Below are 7,500 nucleotides of genomic sequence, written 5' to 3'. Positions count from 1 at the left end.
TGAGGGTAAGGTAAGGAGGAGAAGGATTCCCAGGGCCTCGGGCCACTCACTGGCAGCTGTCAATATGAGGCATGAAATATTGACCGTTTACTACGAATGTGATGAAAAATGCATGACGTCATGGCCAGGGCTGGCTCGAGAGAAAGAGAGAGTGTCTGGGGCCCCGGACTGAATAAATCATTACAGACCGAGACAGAAAGTGTACATATGTGTGTGTGTGTGTGTGTGTATGTGTGTGTGTGTGTGTGTGTGTGTGTGTGTGTGTGTGTGTGTGTGTGTGTGTGTGTGTGTGTGTGTGTGTGTGCGTGTTTGTGTGTGTGTTTGTTTGAGTATGTACAAGAGGGGGAAAAAAAGAGAATGAAATACAGTAGGTAAGTCTGACCTATATTCAACACCATCACAGTAAACACACACACACACACACACACACACACACACATTTTCTCTCTCTTTATTATTAGCTGTAGGAGCCTTGATTGACCACTTCTTTTATTCATGATTAATGCTTAAATCTTGTTCAATATAGCCAGGAGCAGAGGGGTTGGGCTCTCTGTAGCCATCGCTGGGACACGGTAATAGAATTATGACCAAGGGCCATGCTGCAGCGAGAACTGGACTGAACTACAGGGTCCAATAAATTCAGCAGCGCTCCAGGTTGGTAGCGAACAACAAAGGGTCCTCTCCGCTCAGCGGCACATTGCACATTAGCTAATTATTTAGCACGCAACGAGCCACAAGACCGGTGGCAAAACACATGGTTCGTTTCAGCTCATCGTTTAGCCTAACGATATAAATGGCCTGTTGAGAGGAAGAAGCGGAGGGGGGAGCGGAGGTAGGGAACGAACCTCAAGAGAGAGATCAGTCCTTTTAGTCCTGTTTACTCCTGTTTGGACGGTGCACAATGGAGCCTTGTGCTCGCGTGTGTTTCAGGGTGGGGGAACGGGCGTAAACACACACATGGCTTCTGCCAACACGCACGGCGCATGTGACAGCAAATGTCCAGAGCGCCAAGGCGGAGGTAGGTTTGTGTGCTATGAATAAGCTAATTAGGCCATTACATAAGGACTGACATGCCCGCATAGCATACACACAAACACAAACACACCCACACACACAGCAAAGATACAACCAGAGTGACACAGCTCAAATCTGCTATCTGGAAATCAGGAAAGGCTGTAGGTAGGTGAGGTGAGGTCCTCTTTGAATGCTGATATCTACCCTTAATCACATGTGACTATCAAAGAGCCGCAATCACGCCCAGTCACATTCTTAACTGTGACATGGAGAGAAATCAAGACAGACTAGACAGTAATCCTTCATCTCTTTCCATGTCTGTCTATCTTTCATTTGGATTCAGTCTTATTTTGTCTTCTGCTGCAGGTATGAAATTATGGTAGCTCTCCTGGAATGCCATTCGAGCAACACCTGAAAATCCCATCAGCGCAGCTCCCAACCACACACAAAAAGGATTTCAATTTTAAGGCCAGAATTTGCATTCCTCTTCAGGGAATACTCAGAGTTGAAATAAAATTCACTTCATAAGCAATAAATGCCAAAAGATATTAGTTTTTGCCTAGAGCATGTGTGCACATGTGTGTGTACTGTAGGTGTGTGTAGGTATGTGTGTGTGTGTGTGTGTGTGTGAGGATGTGAATGCGAGTCTCCCGTGTGCCTTCCGAGGCATTAAAAATAGGCCGTAAAAGATGAGCAACAGTGTGCATTCACGGCTCTTCCTCCCAGTGTGCCTGGCCAGTCACAGGCCGCTTGCTTTATGGAGGCCTATCAGGCCATCAGCAACACGTTAAGGGCACTCAGAGGGCCCTCCCTAATGGTCTCCTATTTACCACCGGTGCTCAGGATATGGGAGGCCTACGGGGACCAATTCATCTGCCTAAACACCGCAGGCAGGCAGGCAGGCATGGGCAGTGGGGCATGTGGCGGGGGGCTGGGCTGGGGAGGTGTTTGGCAAAAACCAGATGCTTGCCCCCCCCCCGCCGTGAGCGGTGTGAAAGGACGACGAGTCCCAGCGAGGTGTTGTGTCCTCTGCTGCAGCGTGTCTCAAATCCCCGCATGGCTCCTCCATCTCCTTAACCCCTCCTCCTCGCTCCCCTGATAACAGAGCGCCAACACACAGATGCCCACCTCCTCCTCGCTCCCCTGATAACAGAGCGCCAACACACAGATGCCCACCTCCTCCTCGCTCCCCTGATAACAGAGCGCCAACACACAGATGCGCACCTCCTCCTCGCTCCCCTGACAACAGAGCGCCAACACACAGATGCCCACCTCCTCCTCAACAAGCGTCGGCTCTCAGCACTGCAGCCTGCTGGGGGGGGGGGGGGGGGTTTGGAGGGTCTCTGGGAGACGGTGAAGGGGAAGTAAGGGGCGAGTCTGGTGTTGTGCGGAGCTCAGCAGAATCCCAGTGAGCGTGGCGCTGAGGGCAGAATGCATAATTCAGTCGCGTTTGCGCTGCTCAACCGTCCGCTCCGCTCCACCTGATGGCTAAACCAGGCAGTCTCGTAGAAAAACACTACACTTCAATTTAACAGCCATGAAAAAGACATCCCCCCACCTCTCCCCCTTTCCAAGTCTGACTCCCCCTGCTCTGCTCGGTACCTCTTGCTGTGTCTGTAAGTCACTGTTCCAGCCGCCTTTGAGAGCATGCTGAGCCCAGGGCTTTATCTGGGATCTAATTATCTCTGAGGCTGGTTCACCTGGTAAAAGGCAGAGCAGGTTTCCGTGGCCGCGGCACCTCAGATCGGCCGCACAACAAACAGCCGCTCGGCTCGGCACAGCGTGCCACTGACAGAGCCGACGCTTATCTGATCCCTGGCAGCGTGCCAGCGCCGGGGCACATATTTCTCCTGCCATCCAAGGAGCCGTGAGCGATGGAGGGGGGGGGGGGGGTTTGGGGCGGGGGGCAGGCAGGAGTGGTGTAGGCAGGGGTGGTGTAGGCTAGGGTGGCGTGGTGTGGGGTGGGGTGGGGTGCGCAGTGTTTCTTGGCTGCATGCGTGCCTGTCAGACATGCTTTTTAGCACCCCCCAGCCACTCCAGAGATGTCAGTGTGCAATGCTCACCGTAGAGCAAAGGCAACACTGTGTGACACGGAGCTATGCGAGGAGCAGAAATAGAATGGTGATGATTGCTTGATCAACACTGATCAAAGCAGGCGTACAATATGGCCTGTGTGTCCTGTTACCCATGGTTCAGGGAAAGGCTATATACGCTATACAAATGCTTGAATGCTGCCACAGCATTCGATCTGTTTCAATAGCAATTCATCCATCTTAACAGCCACCTTCAAGGTTTCTGAAGTGTGAACATTTTTTTCCGCCTTCATCATGGGCGTATCTGACAAAAACAAACAGCACCAGCACAGCACAGGCAAAAAGAACATTAATAGACACTTGAGGGTCTGTCAATCCAAAAAGCCCTGAATGCATTCTATACTGGTGAGTGAGCAAGAGAGCACAGATAAGAGAGAGATGGACATATCTGCTCTTATACGTTCCTATTGCTCCGAGCGTTCTGTGACTCACAGACATGGGATAATAAAACATAATCCTGACTTCTTTCCCTGCCAGGAACCTGCATAGATCCCAGCGATCACCTACTTATTCTCTCTTACATACACACAAACACACACACACACACACACACACACACACACACACACAGCAGGGTGATCCAGCCGTACCCTCATCTAACCACCCTCAGGGAAACTTCTGGAGGCTTTTGAAATCAAGCACTGGAGTAGATAAGCAGATGATGAAGTTGTGGGACAGAAGAAGCGGAGCGAGAGAGCGAGGGAGGGAGGGAGGGAGAAAAGGAAACAAACATGCGTCCGCCGGCGCGCCTCGTCAGGAGTGAGCTCAGGTCACAGTGGCGGCAGAGCGCCTTCAGTGTGGCCACAGGGGCGCGACGCCATCATCAGCACTCTTTGATGGAATCCAAACCCCCGCGTCTCTCAACACAGGTGGCTTCCAGCATGGACGCAGGCAGGCAGGAGGCGCATTTGGGCTTTCCAACCAACCGTGAAGTCACTTTGTTTTTACACATCCATCAACATTAGGCTTAACCGAAGCCGTGTCAAAACTACGCTCGTAAGAAAACATGACGTCGGCCAAATTAAGGACCAAAACAAACCAGAGGGCCTGTGGTAGCCTAGGCAACGCTCTGGTACAGGGTAGAAAAGTAAACGGAAGTTGCATGACATATCAGAACGAATGGCACTAAAGTTCTTGACCCCAACAGTGCAAATCAAATCAAGTTAGATATAAAGGCACATAATCCGTTCTGGGTCCACTTCCGTCTACTAGTTCCTTGCCAAGTTTCAGGTGACCACAGGGTGAACACCCCACAGTTATATTCATTCACACCTAGTGCTAATATGACACAACACCACACTTCTCAATCACTCTGTGAAATTAACAGTCTTAAGCTCCTCTCTCTGCATTGCTCTTGGGACAGGGGGCAAAGGGTTACACTATCTACCCAAGAGGAGAGAAGGTGCATTTTGAGTCAACAAATTCTTTCAAAGTGAGGTGGTTCAAAGCAATGTTCTCTCGTTTTTGTCTTTCATCGCTGGCTAATCTCCTTCTTTCTGTCTGAACAAGTGTCAGTGCCTTCTACAGGAGTAAATATTTAGCAAGGGGGAGGTGCTGTTTGAATTTCAGAGCCACACAAGTTCGGCGCCAGCCATTGCCAACAACTAGTTTACTGCAGTGGAAGGATTATGCAAATGCTTGTGAATGCAAATAGCTCCGAATTAAACGCCATGGACACAACACAGACAGACACACACACACACACACACACACACACACACACACGAAAGCAGAGCAGAGAAAAGAGGAGGCCAAAAGAAAGAGTGTGTGGAGAAAAAAAAAGCAAATTCCCTTTGCAGGGCGAGATAATATGGAGGAGAGCGAGAGAAAAGCACTGGGGCCTGGGGAGAAGGTGGGAGGCAGGGCGCTTCATAATCTCCTTTTTGAAGGTCTCCACTCGCCTCACGCTGGCCACAGGCCTCCCCATGGGCACAGCTGCGCTCCCATTGGCTGGGGACAGGGGAGAGAGGAGGATTATGGGTAGGCAGAGCGCAATTTTGGACGGCAGAGGCGCAGCGTGACAAGTTCCCCCCTGCCGTTTGTGTTGACAAGGGAGGAGAGAGTGTGCAGTCACACAAGCATAAACCTTCAATGCGCACACACACACACACACGCACACACACTCACTCTCTCACACACACATAAATACCAATCATGAAGCACACACACACACAAACAAACTCACACACTGTAACTCTGTCTCTCAAACACACACACACACACACACACACACACACACCATAAATCACACCCCAGCACACACACACGCACACACACACACCCTCTAAATCACACCCCAGCACATCAGCTCTGGAATCCATTCTGTTTAGCCCCTCACAGCTTCAAGCCTCTTCCCATCCTCCAACAATTCTCCCCCTGCTACCCAACAATCCTCCTGCCCCAAAGCAGTCACAGCCTTTTAACTCAGCAGGAGACCCAGTGTCTGTGTCTTTCGTGTGTGTGTGTGTGTGTGTGTGTGTGTGTTTGTGTGTGAGTGAGAGAGAGAGAGAGAGAGAGAGGAGTGGTAGTCTACTTTTGAGTGTGTTCATGCATGTGTGTGTGTGTGTGTGTGTGTGTGTGTGTGTGTGTGTGTGTGTGAGTGAGTGAGTGAGAGAGAGAGAGAGAGGAGTGGTAGTCTACTTTTGAGTGTGTTCATGCATGCGTGTGTGTGTGTGTGTGTGTGTGTGTGTGTGTGTGTGTGTGTGTGTGTGTGTTTTTAAGAGAAAGAGGGGTACTGCAGGCCCAGAGCAGTGTCTCAGATACACATACTTTCATGGAAGAGTGCTGATGAGTGACAGCACAGCAGTTTACTACAGAAAGGAGCGGAGCGGAGCGGAGTGGGATCAAAAGAGAGCAAATGGAACGCCAGGGACAGACACAGACAGAGGATCCGTGGCTGGATGGACACACACACGGAGAGGATACGGTGCAAACTGGATGGACACACACGGAGAGGATACGGTGCAAACTGGATGGGGACACACACACACACACACGGAGAGGATACGGTGCAAACTGGATGGGGACACACACACACACACACACACACACACACACACACACACACACACACACACACACACACACACACACACACACACACACACACACGGAGAGGATACGGTGCAAACTGGATGGGGACAGTGCAAAGTGGGGCAAATGGTGGAGCCTGCTCTGAGAACACAGGGATGTGAACGCCTCTCCCTCTTCTCTCCTCCTGCTCCTTCTTTCATCCATCCCCCACCCTGTCTTTCAATCTCTCCCTCCCTTCAAACCCCACTCACTCACTCTCCCTCTCTCCCTCCCCCTCTCTCCCTCCTTCCCTCCCTCACTCTCCGCTCTCTCTTTGATCATCCATGCAGCACATCAACCGGCTTGTCCGAGCTCCAAGTTAGCGGGGGCCATTTGGTGTCATGGAGGGCATATCGGGGGTGAGTCACACCATCCGGCAGTCAACCATGTGGTCAGTTAGCAATCTCACCAAAACACTAGGCACGGGACCCCTCCTCTGCCATTGCTCTTCCTCTGCACCTGTTTCAATAGCCTGAAGGGGAAGTGCTAGCATGGCTCTAAGGTCCTAGCGCACAAGGCATGAGGAGTGATGCTGCGTTCCCTAAGCAGCGGCACAGAAGTGCAAGCATGGCTCTAAGCTCCTAGCGCACAGAGCATTAGGAGTGATGCTGCGTTCCCTAAGCAGCGGTGCTATCTTCAGCTGATGTCCAACAGCACAGATAACAAGCTAATTACGTTTTAAGGTGAGACACACAGCTGGCAGCACATAGGCACACCGGCAGTAGGTCTGCAGAGACACACACACACACACACTAAGCGTGCTCTGTTGGAGCATGCTGATGCCAGAAACACACACACACACACACACACTAAGCGTGCTCTGTTGGAGCATGCTGATGCCAGAAACACACACACACACGCACACACACAAACACAGGGCTGTGGAGTTACACGGAGATAGAGATTCGTGATTAAAAAAGGGGACTGTCATTAATTTGATGAGGCTGTGTTTGATTTATGCCTTCATTAACTTTCATCATTTCTAATTACTTGCCCGTCCTTGAACAGTGTGACCCTCCATACTTTGTGCCTCCACACAAAAAAACTTTTAGCCAATTCTGCATGGTTTTATCCCTCTGCTTTTTAAAAGTTCCCCAACTGTGTGTGTGTGTGTTTTTTTCTCTCTCTCGCTCTTTCTGAAAAACCATTTCCCTCCAAAGAGGTCATTTCAGCTCGTCTCATCCCGTGCACGGTCAGGGGGGAGATCAGGACATGGGTGTCCAGATGAGATTTTTTTTTCCCCCTTTAGCCAGCGTGCTGATTTATGGACACCCCCTCTGGGCGGCCGAATGGCGCCCTCCTCCTGAAAGCAGCCATACAT

The 7,500-nt window shown here is 50.9% G+C and overlaps 1 protein-coding gene across 2 annotated transcripts in view; it reads right to left on the bottom strand.

The window, feature by feature from the left end:
• Positions 1-7,500, bottom strand: part of lrp4 (low density lipoprotein receptor-related protein 4) — an 88,064-nt gene that overhangs the window by 36,004 nt on the left and 44,560 nt on the right. The gene's annotated exons all lie outside the window — the stretch shown is intronic.

This window comes from Alosa pseudoharengus, unplaced genomic scaffold (assembly GCF_046254945.1).
Source record: "Alosa pseudoharengus isolate Yale_2024_CS ecotype anadromous, Long Island Sound unplaced genomic scaffold, YU_APseudo_1.1 YU_APseudo_1.1_scf_16, whole genome shotgun sequence".
In the NCBI taxonomy this organism is placed as follows: Eukaryota; Metazoa; Chordata; class Actinopteri; order Clupeiformes; family Clupeidae; genus Alosa; species Alosa pseudoharengus.
Note: the sequence above shows the minus strand (reverse complement) of the source record. Positions and strands in the feature narration are given on the sequence as shown.